This window comes from Felis catus, chromosome B3 (genome assembly GCF_018350175.1).
Source record: "Felis catus isolate Fca126 chromosome B3, F.catus_Fca126_mat1.0, whole genome shotgun sequence".
Lineage (NCBI taxonomy): Eukaryota > Metazoa > Chordata > Mammalia > Carnivora > Felidae > Felis > Felis catus.
Genome location: NC_058373.1, coordinates 124,756,938 through 124,779,562, shown reverse-complemented (window position 1 = coordinate 124,779,562; position 22,625 = coordinate 124,756,938). Strand labels below are relative to the sequence as shown.

Genomic DNA, 22,625 nt, shown 5'->3' with positions numbered 1-22,625 from the left:
GTTTATCAATTTTGTTAACTCTTTCAAAGAACCAGCTTCTGGTTTCATTGATCTGTTCTGCTTTTTTGGTTTTGATAGCATTAATTCTTCTCTAATCTTTATTATTTCCTGTCTTCTGCTGGTTTGGGGTTTTATTTGCTGTTCTTTTTCAAGCTCCTTGAGGCATAAGGTTAGGTTGTGTATCTGAGATCTTTCTTCCTTCTTTAAGAAGGCCTGGATTGCTATATACTTTCCTCTTATGACTGCCTTTGCTGTGTCCCAGAGATTTTGGGTTGTGGTGCTATAATTTTCATTGGCTTCCATATACTTTTTAATTTCTTCTTTAACTGTTTGGTTAGCTCATTCATTCTCTAGTAGGATGTTCTTTAGTCTCCAAGTATTTTTTAACTTTCCAAATTTTTTCTTGTGGTTGATTTCGAGTTTCATAGCATTGTGGTCTGAAAATATGCACAGTATGATCTCGATCTTTTTGTACTTACTTGGGGCTAATTTGTGTCCCAGTATATGGTCTATTCTGGAGAATGTTCCATGTGCACTGGAGATGAATGTGTATTCTGCTGCTTTAGGATGAAATGTTATGAATATATCTGTTAAGTGCATCTGGTCCAATGTGTCATTCAAAGCCATTGTTTCCTTGTTGATTTTTTGATTCCGTGATCTGTCCATTGCTGTGAGTGGAATATTGAAGTCTCCTACTATTATGGTATTACTATCGATGAGTTTCTTTATATTTGTGATTAATTGATTTATATATTTGGGTTTTCACACATTTGGCTCATAAATGTTTACAATTGTTAGGTCTTCTTGGTCTATAGACCCCTTGATTAAGATATAATGCCCTTCTGCATCTCTTGATACAGTCTTTATTTTAAAGTCTGGATTGTCTGATATAAGTATGGCTACTTTGGCTTTCTTTTGGCCAATAGCCAAAAGCCATGGCCAATAGCATGATAGATGGTTCTCCATCCCCTTATTTTCAATCTGTAGGTGTCTTTAGGTCTAAAGTTGGTCTCTTGTAAACAGCATATAGATGGGTCTTTTTTTCTTATCCATTCTGTTACCCTATGTCTTTTGATTGGAGCATTGAATCCATTGACATTTAGAGTGAGTATTGAAAGATATGAATTTATTGCCATTATGATGCTTGTAGAGTTGGAGTTTCTGGTGGTGTTCTCTGGTCCTCTCTAATCTTTTGTTGCTTTTGGTATTTATTTATTTACATATATATATATTTTCATCTTTTCTCCCTTCAGAGAGTCCCCCTTAAAATTTCTTGCAGGGCTGGTTTAATGGTCACAAACTCCTTTAAACAAACTCCTTTGTTTGTCTGGGAAACTTTTTATCTCTCCTTCTATTTTGAATGACAGCCTTGCTGGATAAAGAATTCTTGGCTGCATATTTTTCTAATTCAGCACACTGAATATATCCTGCCACTCCTTTCTGGCCTGCCAAGTTTCTGTGGATAGGTCTGCTGCAAACCTGATCTGTCTTCCCTTGTAGGTTAAGAACTTTTTTTCCCCTTGCTGCTTTCATGATTCTCTCCTTGCCTGGGTATTTTGTGAATTTGACTATGATATGCCTTGTTGATGGTTGGTTTTTGTTGAATCTACTGGGAGTCCTCTGTGCTTCCTGGATTTTGATGTCTTTGTCTTTCCCCAGGTTAGGAAAGTTTTCTGCTATGATTAGCTCATATAACCCTCTACCCCTATTTCTCTGTCTTCCTCCTCTGGGACCCCTATGATTCTGATGTTGTTCCTTTTTAATGAGTCACTGATTTCTCTAATTTTTAAATTGTGCTCTTTTGCCTTAATCTCCTTCTTTTTCTCTGCTTCGTTAGTCTCTATAAGTTTGTCCTGTATATCGCTGATTCTCTGTTCTGCCTTGTCCATCCTTGCCACCACTGCATCCATCCGTGATTGCAGCTCAGTTATAGCATTTTTAATTTCATTCTGGCTATTTTTTACTTCTTTTATCTCTGCAGAAAGGGATTCTAATCTATTTTTGACTCCAGCTAGTATTCTTATTATCGTGATTCTAAATTCTGGCTCTGACATCTTGCTTGTGTCTGTGTTGGTTAAATCCCTGGCTGTCGTTTCTTTGTGCTCTTTTCTTTGGGGTGAATTCCTTCATTTTGTCATTTTGAAGGGAGAAAAAGAATTAATGAGGTATAAAAATTGAAATTAAAAAAAATAAAATTAAAAGAAATATTAAAATTAAAAATTAAACACACACACACACACACACACACCAAAATCGAATAGATGATGCTAGATCCTAGGTGGTTTTTGGTCTGGGTGTAGAAAGTGGTTTGACAGATTAGAGAAATAAAAACAAAAACAAAAGGGTGGGGGAGAGGGAAAAAAAAAGGAAATCGTTTGAGAATTTGAAAAAATGAATACACTAAAGTAGACTAAAGTACACAAAAGTAGAGAATATAGTAGAAAAAATTATAGAAAATATTTTTAATAAAAATTAGAAAGAAAAAATATGAATTTTGTCATTTTCTGTATTTAAGAATAAAGAAATGAAAAAGAGAAAAAAGATAAAAAAACAAAAAAGAAAAGACAAAAAAAGAAATCATTGGAAAATTTGAAAAAGTGAATACACTGTCGTAGACTGAAATAAAATGATGGGGGTAAGATAGAATTTGAAAAAATTTACATAAAAGCAAAAAATATATTAATAAAAATTAAATAAAATATTTTTAAAAGAAATTGAAAGTAAAAATGAAGTTTTTCTCTTTCTGCATTCAAGAAAAAGAAAAAAATGAAAAAGAGAAAAAAAGAAAAAAAGAAAAAGAAAGAAAATAAAGGAAATTGTTTGAAAATTTGAAAGTGTGAGTACACCGAAGTAGACTAAAATAAAATGATGGATGTAAAGTAGAATTTGAAAAATTTTCCACAAAAGTAAAAAATATAGTAATAAAAATTAAAGACAGATATTTTTAATAAAAGTTGAAAATAAAAATGAGTTTTTTCTCTTTCTGTATTCAAGAAAAAGAAAAGAATTGTAAAAGATGAAAAGGAAAAAGAGAAAAAAAATTGAATAGATGAACCTGCTAACAGATTGAAGTAGGACTGAAATTGCTTTGTTTTCCCCTAGAGGTCAGTCCATGTAGCTCTTTGTAGTCCGTAAATTAAGCCGCGGGTGAGGCTTGTGTTCTTGAAGAGGGAAGATGGCACAGCTGGGTGGGGCTCGGTGTAACAGCTCCGCTCTCCACTAGATGGAGCTGCTAGCCTACTGAGGTAGATGGTTGCACGTGCTCCTTGGTGCGCATGCGCATGCGCGGGAGCGGTGAAAAATGGAGCCCTCCAGCCACCCAGTCTGTTCTCCCAGATCAGCAATTGCACAACGGTCCTTCGTCTTCAGCTGTCGTCCACTCCCTGCTTTTCCACTCTCAGTGACCAGGCCCCAGGCGGTACCTCTCTCCCAAGTTTTGTCTCAGATGCGGCTGTTTTCGCCGGCCCCTTACTTCTGAAGGACTGTGGCTTTGACCCGCTCCACCCCTGTGCGGGAGGGTCTCACCGAGCAATGGCTGAAAGTCGGCTTCACCCAGGAACGCCCGCTGGACCCTGCTGTTGCCAGTGCACCGAGACTGGCCAGGTGCCAGCCCGCCCCCCCCCCCCCAAAATCGCGAGACAGTGTAGCCTCAGCGTTTCTGGGACCATGGAAAATTGCAACACATATCTGGCACCAGGCTTCACCCTCAACAATCTTGCCCCAGCACCAGCGAAAGTGGCTGCCTTCCGGGGTCTGCTGGGACCAGGTGGCTTCAACAGTCTCTACCAAGTGTCCTTCCAGCAGTGGGACCATTTTTCCCCGTGTGGCCCGAGAACCTCCCGGACCCCACTCTGTTCCTGGGGATTCACCCTTCCCACCAGAACACCTCCAGGTATGGAGCTGCGGAGTTGCAGCCTTTGCGCTCCCCTTGTTTACAGTTTTAATGGAATTTAAACCCTCTCCTCTCTCCTTTCTCCCTTTTTAGTTTAGTCCCTGTGGCTATTTCCAATTTTCCACTTTCTCTTCAGCTGCTTTTGGGGAGGGGTGCTTTTCCTGTATGCTCCCCCCCCTTCCCAGTCTCCGTCCTCTCTCCATCCGCAAAAGTGGCTCCCTACCTTTCGGGGCTTCTTGCTCCCCAAGTTCAGCTCTCCTTGTCGCGTACCTGCTGAATTCTGTGGTTCAGGTTGTGCAGATTGTTGTGTTAATCTTCCAGTCGGTTTTCTAGGTGTGTAGGATAGTTTAGTGTTGGTCTGGCTGTATTTCATGGACGCGAGACACACAAACAGCTTCCATGCTGTTCTGCCATCTTGGCTTCTCCCTGGAATATATGGTTTTTAATAAGAGCAGCTGTTATTTCACTAAGGTGTACAATATTTTAAGTCTTGGTTTTCTGTTTTGGAGGTATGTTAATTTGTTCACTTGCTTAATTTATTTCCATTTTCTGAGTGTGGGTCTTGTGGAATGTGTTTTTTATAAACTACTTTTACATGATGGGAATGCCTCAATGTGCCTTACGTCTTTTTAAGGTTAAAAACCAAAATATAATGCACGTTAAAATGTGCAATCATGAGGGACACTCACAAATAGTCATAGGTCCTTGATGAGATTCTTTAGCCATGTGCGCACATAATGGCTTGCACTTGGCTAGTTATCTTATCACTTGCTGAGGGATGATTTGCTGAACTGAAGTTTCAGTTATGCCGGATGCAAATGAGCAATATGAAAATTATAAACAGTCCCCAAAATGCAGACTTTCCTTTGGGAAATTTAAAGCCAGGATATATAAGCAATTATATAAAAAAGCTTACTTTTATACTAAGAGTTGGCATACATTGGGAAATAAATGCGAGAAAGCTGGTACTCTCAGGTATATTTTAGGATAAACCTGTGACTCTTCTGGTAATACATAAATCTTCAGATGCTGTGAGTATTTGGGACTTGAGGAGTTGCTGTTAATTGCATTTTGGAGTTAAATTAGGTTGAATGAGAAATGCTTTCTGGCCTCAACTCTTCCAGTTAGAAATCTTTCTAAAATGCATGAGTAGACTTTTTTTTTTTTTTTTTTTTTTATGATTTAGACCTAGCATGCCTCAGGGACATAATTCTCAGTATCAGTCATCATTGTACAATATGATAAGAGGTAGAGATAAAGGAGATGAGACCATCTGTATTACTGAATAGAATAGTAGGTAGTCAGTCACCACAGGACTCTTACAAATCAGCCCTGTACAAAGTGTTGGAGGGGGTATAAAAATATAATTCTTTGTTGCAGGGAGTTGTACATTTTAGGATGTTTAGGATTTGGGGATCTTTTATCTCTTGTTTGCCTTCTGTTTTCTCATTCTTCTTCCTCTTCCCCACTTCCTTTTTCCCACTTAGGTTAGACTGATGGAGGTCTGTGAGAAGAGAATCCACAGTCATGACCACTGTATTAGTTTTGTGTGGCTGCCGAAACAAATTACCACAACCTTAAAACACTGGAAACGTATTCTCTCATAGTTCTGGAGGCCAAAAGTCCGAAATTATTTTCGCTGGACAGAAATCAAGGTGTTGGCAGAGCTCCACCTATTTCAGAGGCCCTAGGGAAGAATCCTTTCCTTGACCCTTCCAATGTCTGGTGGCTGCTTCCCTCCAGTCTCTGCCTCCCTGGTCACATGGCCTTCTTCTCTTCTGTGTGTGTCAAGTCTTCCTCTGCCTCCTTCTTATAAGGATATTCATGATTACATTTAAGGCCCAGCCAGATAATCCAAAATAATCTTCTCCATCTCAAGATTCTTAATTTAGTCACATCTGCAAAATGCTTTTTTACAAATAAGGTAACATTTACAGGTTCTGGGGATTCAGACCTGATACATTTGTGCACTAATGTACATATTAGTGGTGGGGGATTGGAGGGAAGGGAAAATGGGTGATGGGCATTGAGGAGGGCATTTGTTGGGATGAGCACTGGGTGTTGTATTTAGGTGATGAATCATGGGAATCTACTCCCGAAGCCAAAAGCACACTGTATGTACTATATGTTATTAACTTGACAATAAATTATATTTAAGTCCTTAAATCAGAATGATACAGAGTCCTCCCTTTAGATGGCAGTCAATACCAAGTCCATCGTAAACACATATGAACCTCTCTGCTGGATCTCACCTACAAGCATTAAAAAGGAGTCATACCTCTTCATGTATCTTCTGTCCATTGGAAGAGCTTTTTGTGTTTGAACAGCATCTCCCTCCAAGAATTGAGGAAGAAGAGACCTCATTGTAACTTTCTAGTTCTCTGAGTACCAGCCATCAAGTCCCAAATAATGAAAGTCAGGACCAACAGTTCTCCTTATGGAGAGCTTCCCATTTTCCTCGTCAGAGTGTGAAGGCTATTCTTTAGTAAGGAAAAACCATCCCCTGGGCCTACTTAGTTCTGGCATGTTCTGGCAACATGCCCTCTTCAACTCAAGCTAGAAGACATACAGAGAAAGTCACGGAGAGGATTGATAAGGAGTCCTCCCTAACTGGAGATCCTACTAAATTCACTGAGACACTAGAACTGTGAGGAAAGAGATACTTTGAGAGTTTCATATTTATCTTTCTTTAAATAACCCCATCGCCCACAAAGTAATTAAGGTTGAGGAATGTGAAGATACAAAGGAGCGTAAAAATTCATGCCCACTTTCTTTGCTACCCGGTATCCACTATAAACAGACCATGATCTCTTGCTGGGTCCTGTGGGGGAAGGAATCCCGCTAAGTTTGTGAGCATTAATTTTTATGGGACCTGCAGTCTCTGAAGCCCTTGTGCATCCTTGGTTATGCACTTTCTGAATTTTCATTCAATGAATTTTAGAGTAATGATTCTAATAAGAAATAAATATTACTCTTTTGAAAGAGTATTTTAACATAACTCTAAGACATACTGAAGTGTTATAGTCCCATAGAGCCAATAACCATTTGACTTTTTCCAATATTAGCTTACTTGACATTGAAAAGGATGTGGTTTTTGTATGCCTATTTGATTTTCCAGCAATATTTGATTAGTGACTTCTTATGTCCCCTGGGAAAATATCACAGGATCTCTGTTGGCCAGGGATGGTTTTTCTCAACTCAGTATTTCTAAACTTTGGTACTATTGACTTTTGGACTGTTATTTCTTTGTTGCAGGGGTGTCTTAGGTATTTTAGAATGCTTAATAGCATCCCTGGCCTTTACCCTCTAGATGTCATCTCATCACTGAGTTGTACCTATCAAAAATATCTCCAGATATTGTCAAATGTCACCTGGGGAGCCAAATCGCCCTTGGTTGAGAATGAGTGTTCTAGCTCTATTACTTGCTTGGTTAATAATAATAGCTAGCATTTATAAAGCACTTGCTAGTTGCCAGTCACTGTACTGAGCACTTGACTTGTATTAATGAATTTAACTTATAAAACTTCACCAGGTATGTGCTATTATTATCCCTATTTTACAGATAGGAAAAATGAGGCCCAGAAGCATTGAGCAAATGTGCTACCATTATACAACTTTTCAAGAGTAGAACCAGGATTTAAACCAGCAGTTAGGATTTAGAATTAGAATTTATGCTCTTAGCCATGGTGGTATAACTGCTGTCCAGTGATCATTAAGATAATATTGTGGGGCACCTGGATGGCTCAGTCGGTTAAGCATCCAACTTCGGCTCAGATCATGATCTCATGGTTCATGGGTTCAAGCCCCATTTTGAGTTCTGTGCTGACGGCCCAGAGCCTGGAGCCTGCTTCGGATTCTGTGTCTCCCTCTTTCTCTGCCCCTCCCCCGTTCACACTCTGTGTGTGTGTGTCTCTCTCTCTTTCAGAAATAAGCATAAAAAAAGAATATGTTGTTATAGACTTGAAAAACATCTTCTTTTGGAGCTAAAGATTGTAAATAAACTATGACAATGGATGAAAGCAGGACCATTCCTTCCATGCAAGGAAGGGTAAAAGAATGGTTTTTCGGAAGGACCATTTATTGAATTCATACTAGGAGTGAGGCACTCACCTTGAAACTTGCATGTGGTTTATTTCACTTAATCCTCACAGTAGATTGATGGAGTAGATATTATTACATTCATTGCTTATATGGAAGAACCTGGCTCCAAACAACTAATTTTACCCAAGCCATTATAATGTAAGAGCCAGTATAATAACTACCTGAAACAGAATTTGAGTCAGTGCTTTCTGACTTTAAGCCCATGTTTTCTCTGTTTTGTATCTTCCTTGGGTTTAAAAAGATGGAAGGAGGAGCATTTTTAGATGCTCCATAGGTATCTTCTGGTCTGAACATCATTTCCTGTACAAATTAAATTACTTGAAGCTGATACTTGGAGATTTTGAGCTCTCACCCTCCACTCAAGCCTCTAACAAAGTCTAGTAAAATGTGAAGGCACAGGTAGGTGGGCTTGGCATCCATAGACCTGGTTTGAGTTCTGGCTTGGCCACTTCACTGCTGTCCAACCCTGGGCAAATCATGAAACATTAGGAGCTTCAGCTTCCTTATTTGTAAACCTGGGGTTAATAATAATAGTACCCACTTGGCAGGGTAAGTATTAGAAATAATGTATGGAAATACAATTTTATTTGGTACAATTTTGCTTGTTAAAATTGAAAACTATGCATTTTGCCACTTTTCTTTTTGCTATCTTCCTTTCAAAGCGCTGGCAGTGTTTCCACCACAATTTCCCCTACCCCATTCATGGGTATCTGGAAACCTGCCATTTAGAAATTCATTAAGATTCATTCTTGATTAAAATGAAGATATCTGGGGAGTAGACAGAAGTTTGTGTTAGCTAAACACACTTCTAAAGACTGGTCTGGGCACTCGGAGAGGGAAGGTGAAGACAAGGAGACAATGACTTCACAGGATTGTTTCCAACAGACCATGTGTAAAAGATTATTGTGAAAGATTGCACACTCCGATCTGCATCTACAGAGAACAATAATAAATGTTAAGAGCTTAATGAAAACTTTCTTTTATCACAAGGCTGAGTTGTGAATTATTTAAGTGGGACTTAACCTAGAACCTAAGTCTTTAACTGTGGATATATGAGCACACACACGCATGTGTAATTGGTGTATAAGGTGTAAAGAAAGTACAAGAAACACTGAAAAATAAAATTGTCTGGGACAATATTGTGAACTTTACAACTCAAATATGTGGGCGATATTAAAGTTCTTGTTACTTCCAAGTTAGGCAAAACAAACAAAAGTCCCTACAGTTCATAGGAATATGTATCACATGTACTCAGCTCAATGAATTGAGACCTTGCAAGGTGACCAGTTACTCAAGGGAGATGTCATTTTAAAAAAAGTCAGTGGAAAAGAAGGTGTTCATATCTAGTTGCCTTACTGAGAATGTGGGTCACAGTTTAAAGGGATTCCAAAGGTAATGTGATAATATGGCATGTCTACTCAAGGACAACCAGTGGAAATGTTCTGAATCAAAAATAACTCAACATTTGAGAATTCTGAGAGGACATTCAGTACATCTCCATCCCTGAGAAATTGGGAAGAAGGAGTGCAGTAGTCTGTTGCAAGATTTCAAAAGATTAAACTTAGCATGTTATAAATTTATTGTTGAAAATGTTAAATCTCATTACTAATTGAATTTCACTGGAAAAAACACTGTAGGAAAAGTTGACATTTATCTATTCAGCAGGAATCAGTTAAATTCAATGAAACATGGTTTTAAAAAGATGTTTTTGTAGTCTCTGTGTAGACCAGGGATGAAGAATTCAATTTACACATAGGTAATCATGCTATCACATTCTGGTTATCAAAAATGGTCATGATGGAATTAAAAAATGGTCTATTGGATATCTGCCATTTCAGCAAACATCATTACAGTAGCAAAGTATATGCATAGCTGAATGATTCTTAAGCTTTTCTTTTGCTTTCATTCAATAATGGGTATAATAAAATTTCACCCCAAGAAAGTAACTTGGAAACTCCCTTGTCTTATTATGGCAGAATTTCACCTGAATATTCATTTGTGCAATCAAGAAATGAAGATGAAATGAAAAACTTATTACAGTTATTACTCCTTGAAAATCACATATGCTCATTCTGTAATATGGTATGGGAAGCTAGGAATAACAGCATTTTTGTTTTTCTTTTCTTTTCTTTTCTTTTCTTTTCTTTTCTTTTCTTTTCTTTTCTTTTCTTTTCTTTTCAGAAAACAACCCATAGCTTCCACTGTGTCTGAAGAAACTTTATAAATAAACTTTTATAAAGAAGAAAAAAGGGAGAAAATCATATTAAGAAAGGAAATATTGTTGACCTAAGTAGGAAGGTGTCCAATAGGAAGGCAACAATGGGTTCATCATTTTGGGAGGTGTTTGATTTGGAAGACAAGGTAGAGGTTCAAATATAGAACCTAAGTTTTCCTTTTGGCAGTGATATGCTATTTATGCAGACCATCCTTCTAAAACAGAGCCACATTATGGTTTGTAACCTGTGGGTGAAGAGAATAGATAACCTCCCTTAGCCTTTTAGAAAAGCCAAGGCCAGCCATGCAAGGGAGAGAGACAAGTCTCCAGGAAAAGGAGTTACAAGAAGCTACCTCCCACTGACTGTCACTTTGGGTCACTGGAAATACACATACGTGTCCAGGACATGCGTAGATGCTCTGAGGGAATTTGGAGACATTAACCCTGCATGCTGCTGAGTGGAGAACATTTCAAAGGCAAGGAGCAGTGAGAAAACCAGAAGCCAATCAGAGTGAAGAGGATGTTTGAATAGAGAGGTGGGTGCATATAAAGACTAAGGAGTTTCGGGCTTCTGTCTCTCTTTGCTGTCTCTTTTCTAGCTGACTTCTGCCCATCGGGGTAGGTATTTGCAACTCCAAGAGGACAAGAAGGGTCGGGTGAGTCCTGGGTCAATTAGACTATGTTTACTTGCATACATTTTGTCCCTTTGCAGTTGCTCCATGAAATGGGTTAAATTCTAATCACAAGGACCAGCATTCCCAATGTATTCTACTTGTTTATTCCGCACCCGCTTAAGGAGTCTGCCATTGACATGTGAGCTCATAAATGCACATTCAAGAAATGCATAGAATATGTGGCTGTCACTGTTTCCTCTCGTTCTCTCTGCTTGGAGAGAGGCCGGGACAATACTTAGGCCTCCATTTGCGAAATGGGCTGGTGATCTCTGCAGCCTCTTTGGCAAGTATACTGTGATACTAAGTGGGACAATGCTTTTGGAGGTCTCCTTTAGAAGAAAGGCACATTACAGTTCTAAGGTGGCAAGCTTTGCATACATTGCTGCAGAATTCTTCCTTAGGAACTCTTTTTTGTGAGTATCAGAAAATAGAAGTATTAGTCTGGAGAAGAAATTCCAACTTCTGAAAGACTTTTGTCTTAGTTGTGAGCATTATTTTAATGCCTGGAAATGGTCTTGGACTGATTGCTCTGGTCAAGTGATGAGGCAAACCACAGCAGGAGAACAAAGTACAGAATGTGAGTCAATGATCAGCTCTTGCTCTTTGTTTCCATACTGTCTGTGCAGATATTTCTAATCCATTGTAAAATTCATTATCATTTTATTTAAGGCTGGAGGTGGGGGAGGAGGGGGAAAATCTCAAATGCCATTTTTTTTTTTGCTAGTCCTAATGTTAATCTAGTGATTATTCTGTGAGTGTTAATTTGAGATAGATGACCATCAATGCTAATCTGTCCCCTAAAAGTGCAGTCTAATACATCTTTTTGTTCACACTGAGGACTGAGACCATAAAATTCAATGCTCTGTTTGTGGTTGTTTTAAATTAAAGATCAAGGGGAATTGATGGATGGTTTCAAAATAGAATGGTATTGTCTGAGCTCATGAATCCAAGATTCTTGTATTACCCTCTGCCTCACAATGAAATTCATTCCTAATTTATTTATGTTTACATAAACAGGAATGTAGCTCACTTGAATTTATTTTAGAATTGTTATTGGGCCTCAACAATTATCAGGTGATGTAGAACTAGGTAGGGGGAAGATTAGTTATTCTCATGATTCTTAGTTTGTTCCTTAATCTTGGATGATCACTAAAAGTTCAAAAGAATGTTACAGTAACAGTCTTACTGACCTTAGGGTACAAGCCTAATGTGTACCCTGTGTTCCATTATGAGAACTTGACACCTTCCAGATGTTACTTCCTGAAAACTCTGGCAGAGGTGGCCTATGAACTTTATCACCCAGAGAGGGGAGACAGAGGAATAGAATATGGATGAAACCTTGAGATTAGACGTAGGTCGTTGTTAAGATTCTTTTATTTGGGGTGGGGGAATTCAGAGGTGTTCAATAAATTATTGGTAACCTGTTATGATTACAGCAAAAGTCTCCTCGTCTGCTTTGCTTTCAACCATCAATGAAGAGCGAGAGGACTCCACTAAAAGATACTTCTTAAATGTCATCTACATAGACTTTGTCTTTTTTTCAGAGTTCTTCATTGCACGTTGGCATTGTGTGTTAATCTATAACTGCCTTGACTCTGAGGCAACCAGGACACAAATCCTAAATAGTAAAAGTTTTTAATTTAGCTACCATGTGTGTGTACCTTTACGTATATACATGTACATATCTGTAGATATGTGTTCATATGTGTATATGAACAAATACATTTATAGGTGGCTATTATTGATAATGTTAGTTTTTCTTATATGCACACATGCACACACACACACATGCTATTGTATATTTGTATAAGCTTTTTATTTTTCAAAATACTTCTTAGAGATGATCCTATTCTGAACTTCATAATCACTCTGCACAAAGGTTAAATGACCTGCCCAAATTCACACTTACTAAGTGGGAAAGCCAAGCCTAGCAATGAAGTTTCCTGACTCCTAGCCAAGAGTTCTTTCCACTACATCAGCTGTCACTGGTTACCGGGAAGGTGAGGGGAAGAAACTGATTTGGCTTCACTGAAGCTGGGAATTATTCAAAGTGACTGAAATTTCAATAGTGCGGTTATTTTTCAAGTCAGTTGATCCAAAACAGTCCTATTTGTGATTGAGTTAAGTTGTATAGGTGGCCATTTATGATAACTTTGATATGTTCTGTCTATGTTATGCTATATTCCACCATCACCTGATGCTCTAATTCTTTTATCACCTATCTTTTTTATTGACTTTATTTTTGACAACTAAGCCATCTCATAGCTATTCATTACACTAGTAATAAAATCACTGACGCAAATACCCTATGCTGAAGGTATGCAAAATTAGAATCTTGAATCATGTTTTACCTCATTTGCCACAATAGTGGCAAAACAATATAATAGACTTCTATTTCCAATACTGACTGCCCTTTAGTAAAAAAAATTAAAAAAGTTTTAATGGAAATCGGAGGTTATGGTATACAAAATTGACACTATTATTTCAAGGTTAAAACTTAGTGAACCATTTTTTTTAGACATTCTCTTTTGAGACCCTCCATTTTTTAAAATCTAATTTGTGGCTAAGTCTAATAACAGAGATAAGGCAAATTGAAGGGTCTTTAGTTTAGTCAAACACTACTCACTGGCAGAGTTAGTAAAATAAATGGAGAAGTGTTACTTCATTGCAAACCACAGTGTAATCATAATCAAAACCAACCAAGTTGACAATTAAGCATTCTCCATTAGAACTCAAAATACCGTTATCAAGTGAGGAGCAATGGAAAGCCCTTGGAATGATAATGAATATTCAGAGAGTTCAGCTTGACACATCAGACTTTTGTCTTCAAAAATCTGTTTGTCCCCTAAGTCCTGCAGGCAATTTTCACAAGTGAAGCCATTTTTTTTTCTTGAAAAAAAAGGTAAAACCCTGCATTAGGTGGGGTAGAGACTGAGATGCTATAATAACAACAACAACAAAAAACCCCAAATGTAATGGCTTACATAGATAGAAATGTGTTTCTCACATTACAGTCCCGCCGATCCAGGTGGTGAAGTAGATTGACTCCTCTAGGTCATTAAAGGACGCAAGTTCCTTCCTTTCTGCTGCATTACCATTCACTGATGTCATGTTCTTCAGCGTTACCGAATCTGGGTCTCTACCACATCTGTGCGATAGCCCACAGAATAAGGGACAGGGGAGAGTACAGAGCAAGTATTTAAGGAGATGACCCAGAAATGAAAGATATCAATTTCACTCATCTTCCATCTCCCGGAATTTTAGCACAGGAACTTATTTAGCTTCTAGAGATGCTGGGAAATGTAGTCTGCACTGGGAGGCCATGCTTCTAAACAATGGGCTGGAGATAGAAGGTTGGAGTGTGAAGAAGTGGGTTCGTCTATTAAAAGAAAGTGGAGAGCTCTTGGGTGGCTCAGTCTGTTGACTGTCTGACTTTGGCTCAGGTCATGGTCTCATGGCTTGTGAGTCCGAGCCCTGTGTCAGGCTCTGTGCTGACAGCTTGGAGCCTGGAGCCTGCTTTGGATTCTGTGTCTCCCTTTCTCTCTCTCCTCCCCCACTCATGCTCGCGCACACTCTCACTCTCTCAAAAATAAACATTATTTTTTTTAATTTATTTTAAAAAATATAAAAAATATAAAAGAAAGTGGAAAAGAAGGTATACTGGGAAACATCTAACATTATCTGTCACAGCCACAATATACAAGGTAAAATGTATTTATCCAAGCAGGAATAGAATTAAAACAAATCATTAAAGGTGTTCAAACAAATCAAAAGTGAAGTAATGCTGGTAGTACTTGGGTTATTTAAAAATAATGGTTTTCAAGTTTTCTTAGCACTACTTCTATGGAGCAAAAGTTACGCAGGCCATCTAGCCTCTGCACAAAGGTTTAGCTATGTACCTGGCTTTGTTTTTAATGAGAAGATATGAAGGTAGTTTCTAATTTTTATATAACACAGATTGAGAGGCATGCCATTTTTTTGGACATTATTGAAAAATAAGCAAACTTTTGTAAGCAAGTTAACTTCTCAAATAATGGAATCTTAACAATTTTTAATTATGTGAAACAGACTCAGTCTTCTCTTTTGTGAGTATGTGTCTGAGTGTGTATGCAATATTTATGAAACCTCCTTAAATAAGATGTACTGACCAGGTTGAGCTAATCTATATTTTCATTCAATGCACATCTATTCACCCCCAATTATGTGCCAATGACTACGTCAGGCCCTGCATAGGGCTTTCAATTCAATCTTCCCAACAAGCCAATGAGATAGGATAGATTTTCCCTATATCACATGTGAGATAATGAAATGTCAAGGTTAGGTAACATGTTCAAGGTCACATAGCAAAGCCTAGTTTTAAATCCTAGTCTCTGCTATTTATTCTATTTCTGTCAGTTTTCTTCATTCAACAAATATTTATCAAGCAACTTCTGTGTCCAGGCAGTAAACTAGATGATTTCATAGGTTTTGCTCCCATTTAACCTCAGGACAATCCCATGAAGTAGATAGTATTTTTCCATTTTGTAGATGACACAGCTGTGGTTCAGCAAAGTGAAGTAACTTACCCAAATTGCAGAGCTCTGAGTGCAACAGACAGGATTTGAATCTATAGTAGTGGCCTTTCTACTCAGAATTTGCCTTTCCTCCTATTTTATGAAGTCACGGATTCCACTGGGCTCCCAACTTAGACACAATGCAGACTCCATTTACTTCCCTCTCTGTATTTCCCATCCACTGCGTTGCCACTGCAACCTTATTGCAGACACATCTCCTATCCACCCTCCATCCTCACCGGGCCTTTATCATTTGGGGCCCGGAACTGTTAGCTAAGCAGCCTTTCCACAATCAAGTTATACTTACATATTCCAGTCTCCACATTTTCACAGGGTGGTCGCTCCCAAGTAAATAAAAGCACCCAGTCACAATTCTGTTCTTAAAATGTTCCATTTGTTCTTTGATCTCCATAGAATAATATCTCAGTTCATTTCTTTGGCATACAAAGTTCTTAATTCAGCTGTGGCCTCATCTCTCATCACTCAGCTCCCACCCAACCTAAATTCTATCCATACTTAATGCTTTGCTAATCTCCAAACCCATCTGCTTTTTTATGCCTCTGTACTTTTTGTACATGATGTTCTTGTGTCCTAGAGTAGCCTTTCCCACTTTTTTCTGCTTACAAAACTTTTACACTTTAAAGAGCTTATTATAAAATTATAGTTACTCCCCGAGTGAAGTTGGTCACACTTCTTTGCTCCCATAGTAATCTGGTGTATCTTAAGTGCTATTATAATTATGTGTACACATGCCTGTCTCATCCAGGCTATGTTCTTCTTGACAGCCAGGACCACCTGGGCCTTGCACAATGCCTGGCACATAATAGCCATTCAGCAAATGTTTAATTGGGGACAGTGGGTAAAAGACTCAGCTGCTATGCTTAGCACAAAGGTAGTTATGACGCAGTGACCATTTAACAACAAAACAATCAACTGTTTATTGAACACTTATTTTAGAAAAGCTCTGTAGCTTGGTACTCTAATGGGATCAAGGAAGGATAAAATCATCCTTGCCCTTAACTCTTTGACCTAGTTTAAAATTTAAGTAAGTATCTGGGCATCTGGGTGGCTCAGTCAGTTAAGCGGTCAACTTTGGCTCAGGCCATGATCTCACAGTTAGTGAGTTCCAGCCCCATGTTGAGTTCGGCACTGACAGCTCGGAGCCTGCAGCCTGCTTCGAATTCTGTGTCTCCCTCTCTCTCTCATCCTCCTCTGCTTGCGTGCTCTGTCTCTCTCAAAATAAATAAACATTAAAAAAATTAAGTATCTAAGACTGTCATTTTAGAAATTAGAGCATTCATGTCCCTCCTTAATTGTTTCTATTAGACAGTAAAGTCCATGAAGATGACTTCTGTTTTCATCATTAAGTATTCCTAGTTTCTGTTGTTGTTCACATGGTGGGTGTTCAAAAATCTTTGTTGAAAGATGAATAAATAGTTCGTTTTCAAAAATAAACAGAGCCACAATATTTAAAGTACCATGTCAATAGCATACCTTCTATGGGTACATTTGAAGATAAGATGAAGATAAGGGCAATGAAAGATTTGGGTCAATCTGAGACATAGGAAAGTTGAGGGAAATCTATTGCAGGACTTGGGGGATAATTCTTAAAATTGCTAAAAACTTAAAATTCATAGACACTCAGGATAATGACCATGATTTTAATCTTTTAATAGTTTAGAAATGTCTGAAATTCACTACTAGTGACTTTTGCAAAGGCCTAGCATATAACACAGAGATTCTTGTGTTGAAGATATCCATCTTTACAGCAGTTTGTTTACTTTTTTTTTTTACATGAAGACTTGCCCTATTTGCTGCTTCTGTTCTTTCTTGTAGTGGTTACTGCTTCACTTCTTGCTGGAGGCCTCCATAGGATTGCTTTCTGAGTTGGAAGCAATCTCTCTGATCAACCAATATAATTTTTGCCTCATACAAGTGAGAAAATGAATCACAGAGAGTTATGTAAGTTGCCCAATTTGTTGGTAATAGAAAATGGTACCAGAAAATAGGCATTTCAAATGTGAGATGGTCTTTTTCCCGTCCCCTATGACACTCAGGCCAATTCTAATTTCAAGTAGATCAAGCCAAAGCATGGAGTGGTAGACATCACTGTGCCCCTCTCTGACAACCTTCTGGATATATCTCATCGTTGCTGTACTACTCTAAATATTTTCTTTCATTATGGTCTTAAAACTGTCTTTTTCAACACATTACCAAGTTCTCAGAGGTGTGATTCTTCAGTCTCTCCAAGGCTATTCTGTATCTTTCTGCACAGAATGGAAGCTTGTGTAACTCTCTTTGTTGTCTTTCTACATACCACTGGAAGATATCCCCATATTTCGGGCTTCCTGCTCATGCAATAAAGACGTGCTTCATGAGACTAAAATCCTAGTACAAACGGTGGTCTTTTCTTCCAGAATAAGCATTGTGCAGTAGATTATATTTCATGTTAATTTTTACACAAATGTCTATAGTAGAGAAAACCATGGTTCCATATGTTGAACTCTACCTTTATTTTTGGCACTTCCTTCAGGCCAGAATTTTATACCGTGGAATATTCAGGTCATAGTAGTCAGTGTAAATACAATGAGGATGTCAGTCATTCTTCTTCTTTTCCTTCTTCTCTTCTTCCCATTCTCCCTTTCTCCTTTCCATGTTCCCTTTCTCTCTCTCTCTCTCTCTCTCTCTTTTTGTATTTTACTTACCTAGAAAGAAAGAATTTTCATCTTCTCTGGTAGGCTGAATTCTCTCATTTGTCTGAACTATGCCCAAAGGTATGTGCAGCATAGCTCCATATGGTTAGACTTGTGTGTTTTTCCATCCTGTCTGGCGTGTTAGGTGTTTTGGCCACTTGAGATTGTTGGTGCATTTTATGCAATTATTCCTGGTGTCATTTTGTTGTTTTTCTGAAGGTAATCTCAGACCTTCATCTTCCTCTACTGGTTATGGTCTTTTGGTTTGTCTTAACGTTGTTTGATCTTTGTTATTACCACTTGTTCCAGAATCATATCTTTTTGTCCCTCCCTTTTTTTCATTCCCTCTCTCACTCTGTCATTATCTCTCCTTCCTCCTTTCTTTTCATCCTTCTCATCCTTTTCACTCATTCCCTAATGTAGCCACCTACTAGGTATTTGGAGGTCTATCATTTCCCAGACACTGTAAAGTCAGAGATGAGTACTTTTCCCTCTCCTACGATGGAGAAGAGGAGAACCTAGTTTGTAGGGTTGCTATGAGACATGAGATCTTATGTATAAAATGCTTAGAGGGGCACCTGACTGGATCAGTCATCAGAGCATGCCACTCTTTTTTATTTTTTTAGTTTATTCTTAAGTTGGTTAACAAACTCTGTAGTCTTGGCTTCAGGAGTAGAATCCAGTGATTCATCACTTATATACAACACCAAGTGTTCATCCCAACAGGTGCCCTCCTTAATGCCCATCACCTGTTTTCCCCACCCCCATCAACCCTCAGTTTGTTCTCTGTATTTAATGGTCCCTTATGGTTTGCCCCCCTCTCTGTTTTTATCTTCTTGTTCCTACCCTTCCCCTATGATCATCTGTTAAGTTTCTCAGATTCCACATATGAGCAAAACCAGATCATGCCACTCTGGATCTCAGGGTGAGTTCAAGCCCCATGTTGGACGTGGAGCCTACTTAAAATAAAGATTAAAAACAATGTAAAATCTTAGAACAAGTATCTGATAGTAAGTACTCTTAGCTATTACTACTATTTTAGTCAAAATAATGTCAGGCATCTTATATGGTACAGATTAGAATTGTCAAGACTGCTTAAATTGTGGCAGTACCTTCTTTATCCTTCTTTTCCAATTCAGTCCCAGTCCTGTGGAAAACCAGGATAACCAGGACCCTTGCTCCAAGCAATTGAATTAAGGGCTCTTTGGTCAGCACAAATGGCTTTCTTATTTTCCTTTCTTCTTGTCTGCTAGGTAAACATGGTTTCTGTAAGGTTGTGGTTTATTTTTTCTGAAGACTACTGTTGTTAATACATTTTTGCCTTAATCTGTTTACAGTCACACTGTTGTCCTTGACTTCATGGTAAACTTTTATGTAATGACAAAGTCACAGCTCATAAGCGATGTTTGAGGCCCAACTATTCAAAAATACCATTATGAATTTCTTTTTTTTTAATTTTTAAAAATGTTATTTTTAAAATTTATATCCAAATCAGTTAGCGTATAGTGCAACAATGATTTCAGGAGTAGATTTCTTAATGCCCCTTACCCATTTTGCCCATCCCCCCTCCCACAACCCCTCTAGTAACCCTCTGTTTGTTCTCCATATTTAAGAGTCTCTTATGTTTTGTCCCCCTCCCTGTTTTTATATTATTTTTGCTTCCCTTCCCTTATGTTCATCTGTTCGGTGTCTTAAAGTCCTCATATGAGTGAAGTCATATGATTTTTGTCTTTCTCTAATTTCACTTAGTGTAATACCCTCTAGTTCCATCTACATAGTTGCAAATGGCAAGATTTCATTCTTTTTGATTGCTGAGTAATACTCCATTGTATATATACATACCACATCTTCTTTATCCATTCATCCGTCAATGGACATTTGGGCTCTTTCCATACCTTGGCTATTGTTGGTGTTGCTATAATCATTGGGGTGCATGTGTCCCTTTGAAACAGCATACCTGTATCCCGTGGATAAACACCTAGTAGTGCAATTGCTGGGTTGTAGGGTAGTTCTATTTTTAATTTTTTTGAGGAACCTCCATACAGTTTTCCAGAGTGGCTGCACCAGCTTGCCTTCCCAGCAGCAATGCAAAAGAGATCCTATTTCTCTGCATCATCGCCAACATCTGTTGTAGCCTGAGTTGTTAATGTTAGCTATTCTCACAGGTATAAGGTGGTATCTCATTGTGGTTTTGATTTGTATTTCTCTGATGATAAGTGATGTTGAGCATTTTTTCATGTGTCGGTTGGCCTCTGAATGTCTTCTTTGGAGAAGTGTCTATTTATGTCTTTTGCTCATTTCTTCACTGGATTACTTGTTTTTTGGGTGTGGAGTTTGATAAGTTCTTTGTAGATTTTGGATACTAACCCCTTATTTGATATATTGTTTGCAAATATCTTCTCCCATTCGATCGGTTGCCTTTTAGTTTTGCTGATTGTTTCCTTCACTGTGCAGGAGCTTTTTATTTTGATGAGGTCCCAATATTTCATTTTTGCTTTTGTTTCTCTTGCCTCCGGAGACTTGTTGAGTAAGAAGTTGCTGCAGCCAAGATCAAAGAGGTTTTTGCCTGCTATCTCCTCGAGGATTTTGATGGCTTCCTGTCTTACATTGAGGTCTTTCACCAATTTTGAGTTTCTGTTTTTGTATAGTGTCAGAAAGTGGTCCAGGTTCATTCTTCTGCATGTTGCTGTCCAGTTTTCCCAGCACCATTTGCTGAAGAGACTGTCTTTATTCCATTGGATATTCTTTCCTGCTTTGTCAAGGATTAGTTGGCCATACTTTTGTGTGTCCATTTCTGGGCTCTCTGTTCTGTTCCATTGATCTGAGGGTCTGTTCTTGTGCCAGTACCATACTGTCTTGATGATGACAGCTGTGTAGTATAGCTTGAAGTCTGGGATTGTGATGCCTCCTGCTTTGGTTTTCTTTTTCAAGATTGCTTTGGCTATTCAGGGTCTTTTCTGGTTCCATACAAATTTTAGGATTATTTATTCTAGTTCTGTGAAGAATGCTGGTGTTATTTTGATAGGGATTGCATTGAATATGTAGATTGCTTGGGGTAGTATCGACATTTTAACAATATTTGTTCTTCCCATCCAGGAACATGGAATCTTTCCATTTCTTTGTGTCTTCTTCAATTTCTTTCATAAGCTTTCTATAGTTTTCAGTGTATAGATTTTTCACCTCTTTGGTTAGACTTATTCCTAGGTATTTTATGGTTTGTAATGTAACTGTAAATGGGATCAATTCCTTGATTTCTCTTTCTGTCGCTTCATTGTTGGTGTATAGGAATGCAACCAATTTCTGCACATTGATTTTATATCCTGAAAATTTGCTGAATTCATGAATCAGTTCTAGCAGTTTTTTAGTGGAATCTTTTAGGTTTTCCATATAGAGTATCATGTCATCTGCAAAGAGCAAAAGTTTGACCTTCTCCTGGTTGATTTGGATGCTTTTTATTTCTTTGTGTTGTCTGATTGCTGAGACTAAGACTTCCAATACTATGTTGAATAACAGTGGCAAGAGTGGACATCGCTGTCTTGTCCCTGACCTTAGGGGGAAAGCTCTCAGTTTTTCCCCATTGAGGATGATATTAGCGTTGGGTCTTTGATATATGGCTTTTATGATGTTGAGTATGATCCTTCTATCCCTACTTTCTTGAGGGTTTGTATCAAGAAAGGATGCTGAATTTTGTCAAATGCTTTCTCTGCATCTATTGAGAGGATCATATGGTTCTTGTCCTTTCTTTTATGGATGTGATGTATCACATTGATTGTTTTGCAGATATTGAACAAGCCTTGCATCCCAGGTATAAACCCCACTTGATCGTGGTGAATAATTTTTTTAATGTACTGTTGAAACTGGTTGACTAAATATTTTGTTGAGGATTTTTGCATCCATGTTCATCAGGGAAACTGGTCTATAGTTCTCCTTTTTAGTGGGGTCTCTGTCTGGTTTTGGAATCAAGATATTGCTGGCTTCATAGAATGAGTTTGGAAGTTTTCCTTCCATTTCTATTTTTTGGAACAGCTTCAAGAGAATAGGTATTAACTCTTCCTTAAATGTTTGGTAGAATTCCCCTGGAAAGCCATCTGGCCCTGGACTCTTGTTTTTTTGGGAGATTTTTGATTACTAATTCAATTTCCTTACCGGTTATAGTTCTGTTCCAATTTTCTATTTCTTCCTGTTTCAGTTTTGGTAGTGTATATGTGTCTAGGAATTTGTCCATTTCTTCCAGATTGCCTATTTTATTGGCATATAATTGCTCATAATATTATCTTATTATTGTTTTTATTTCTGTTGTGTTGGTTGTGATTGCTCTTCTTTTATTCTTGATTTTATTTATTTGGGTCCTTTCCTTTTTCTTCTTGATCAAACTGGCTGGTGGTTTATCAATTTTGTTAATTATTTCAAAGAACCAGCTTCTGCTTTCATTGATCTGTACTACTGCTTTTTTGTTTTTTGCTTTTGGTTTCAATAGCATTAATTTCTGCTCTAATC

At 38.1% G+C, this 22,625-nt stretch overlaps 1 long non-coding RNA gene across 1 annotated transcript; it reads right to left on the bottom strand.

Moving 5' to 3' along the window:
* Window positions 1–4,262: 4,262 nt before the first annotated feature.
* LOC109500952 lies at window positions 4,263–14,198 on the bottom strand. The gene is made up of 3 exons (XR_002158852.2): window positions 13,867–14,198; window positions 13,624–13,771; window positions 4,263–4,318 (listed from the first exon to the last, which is right to left on the bottom strand). It is a non-coding gene; the product is annotated as an uncharacterized LOC109500952 (long non-coding RNA).
* Between the last annotated feature and the right edge of the window lie 8,427 nt (window positions 14,199–22,625).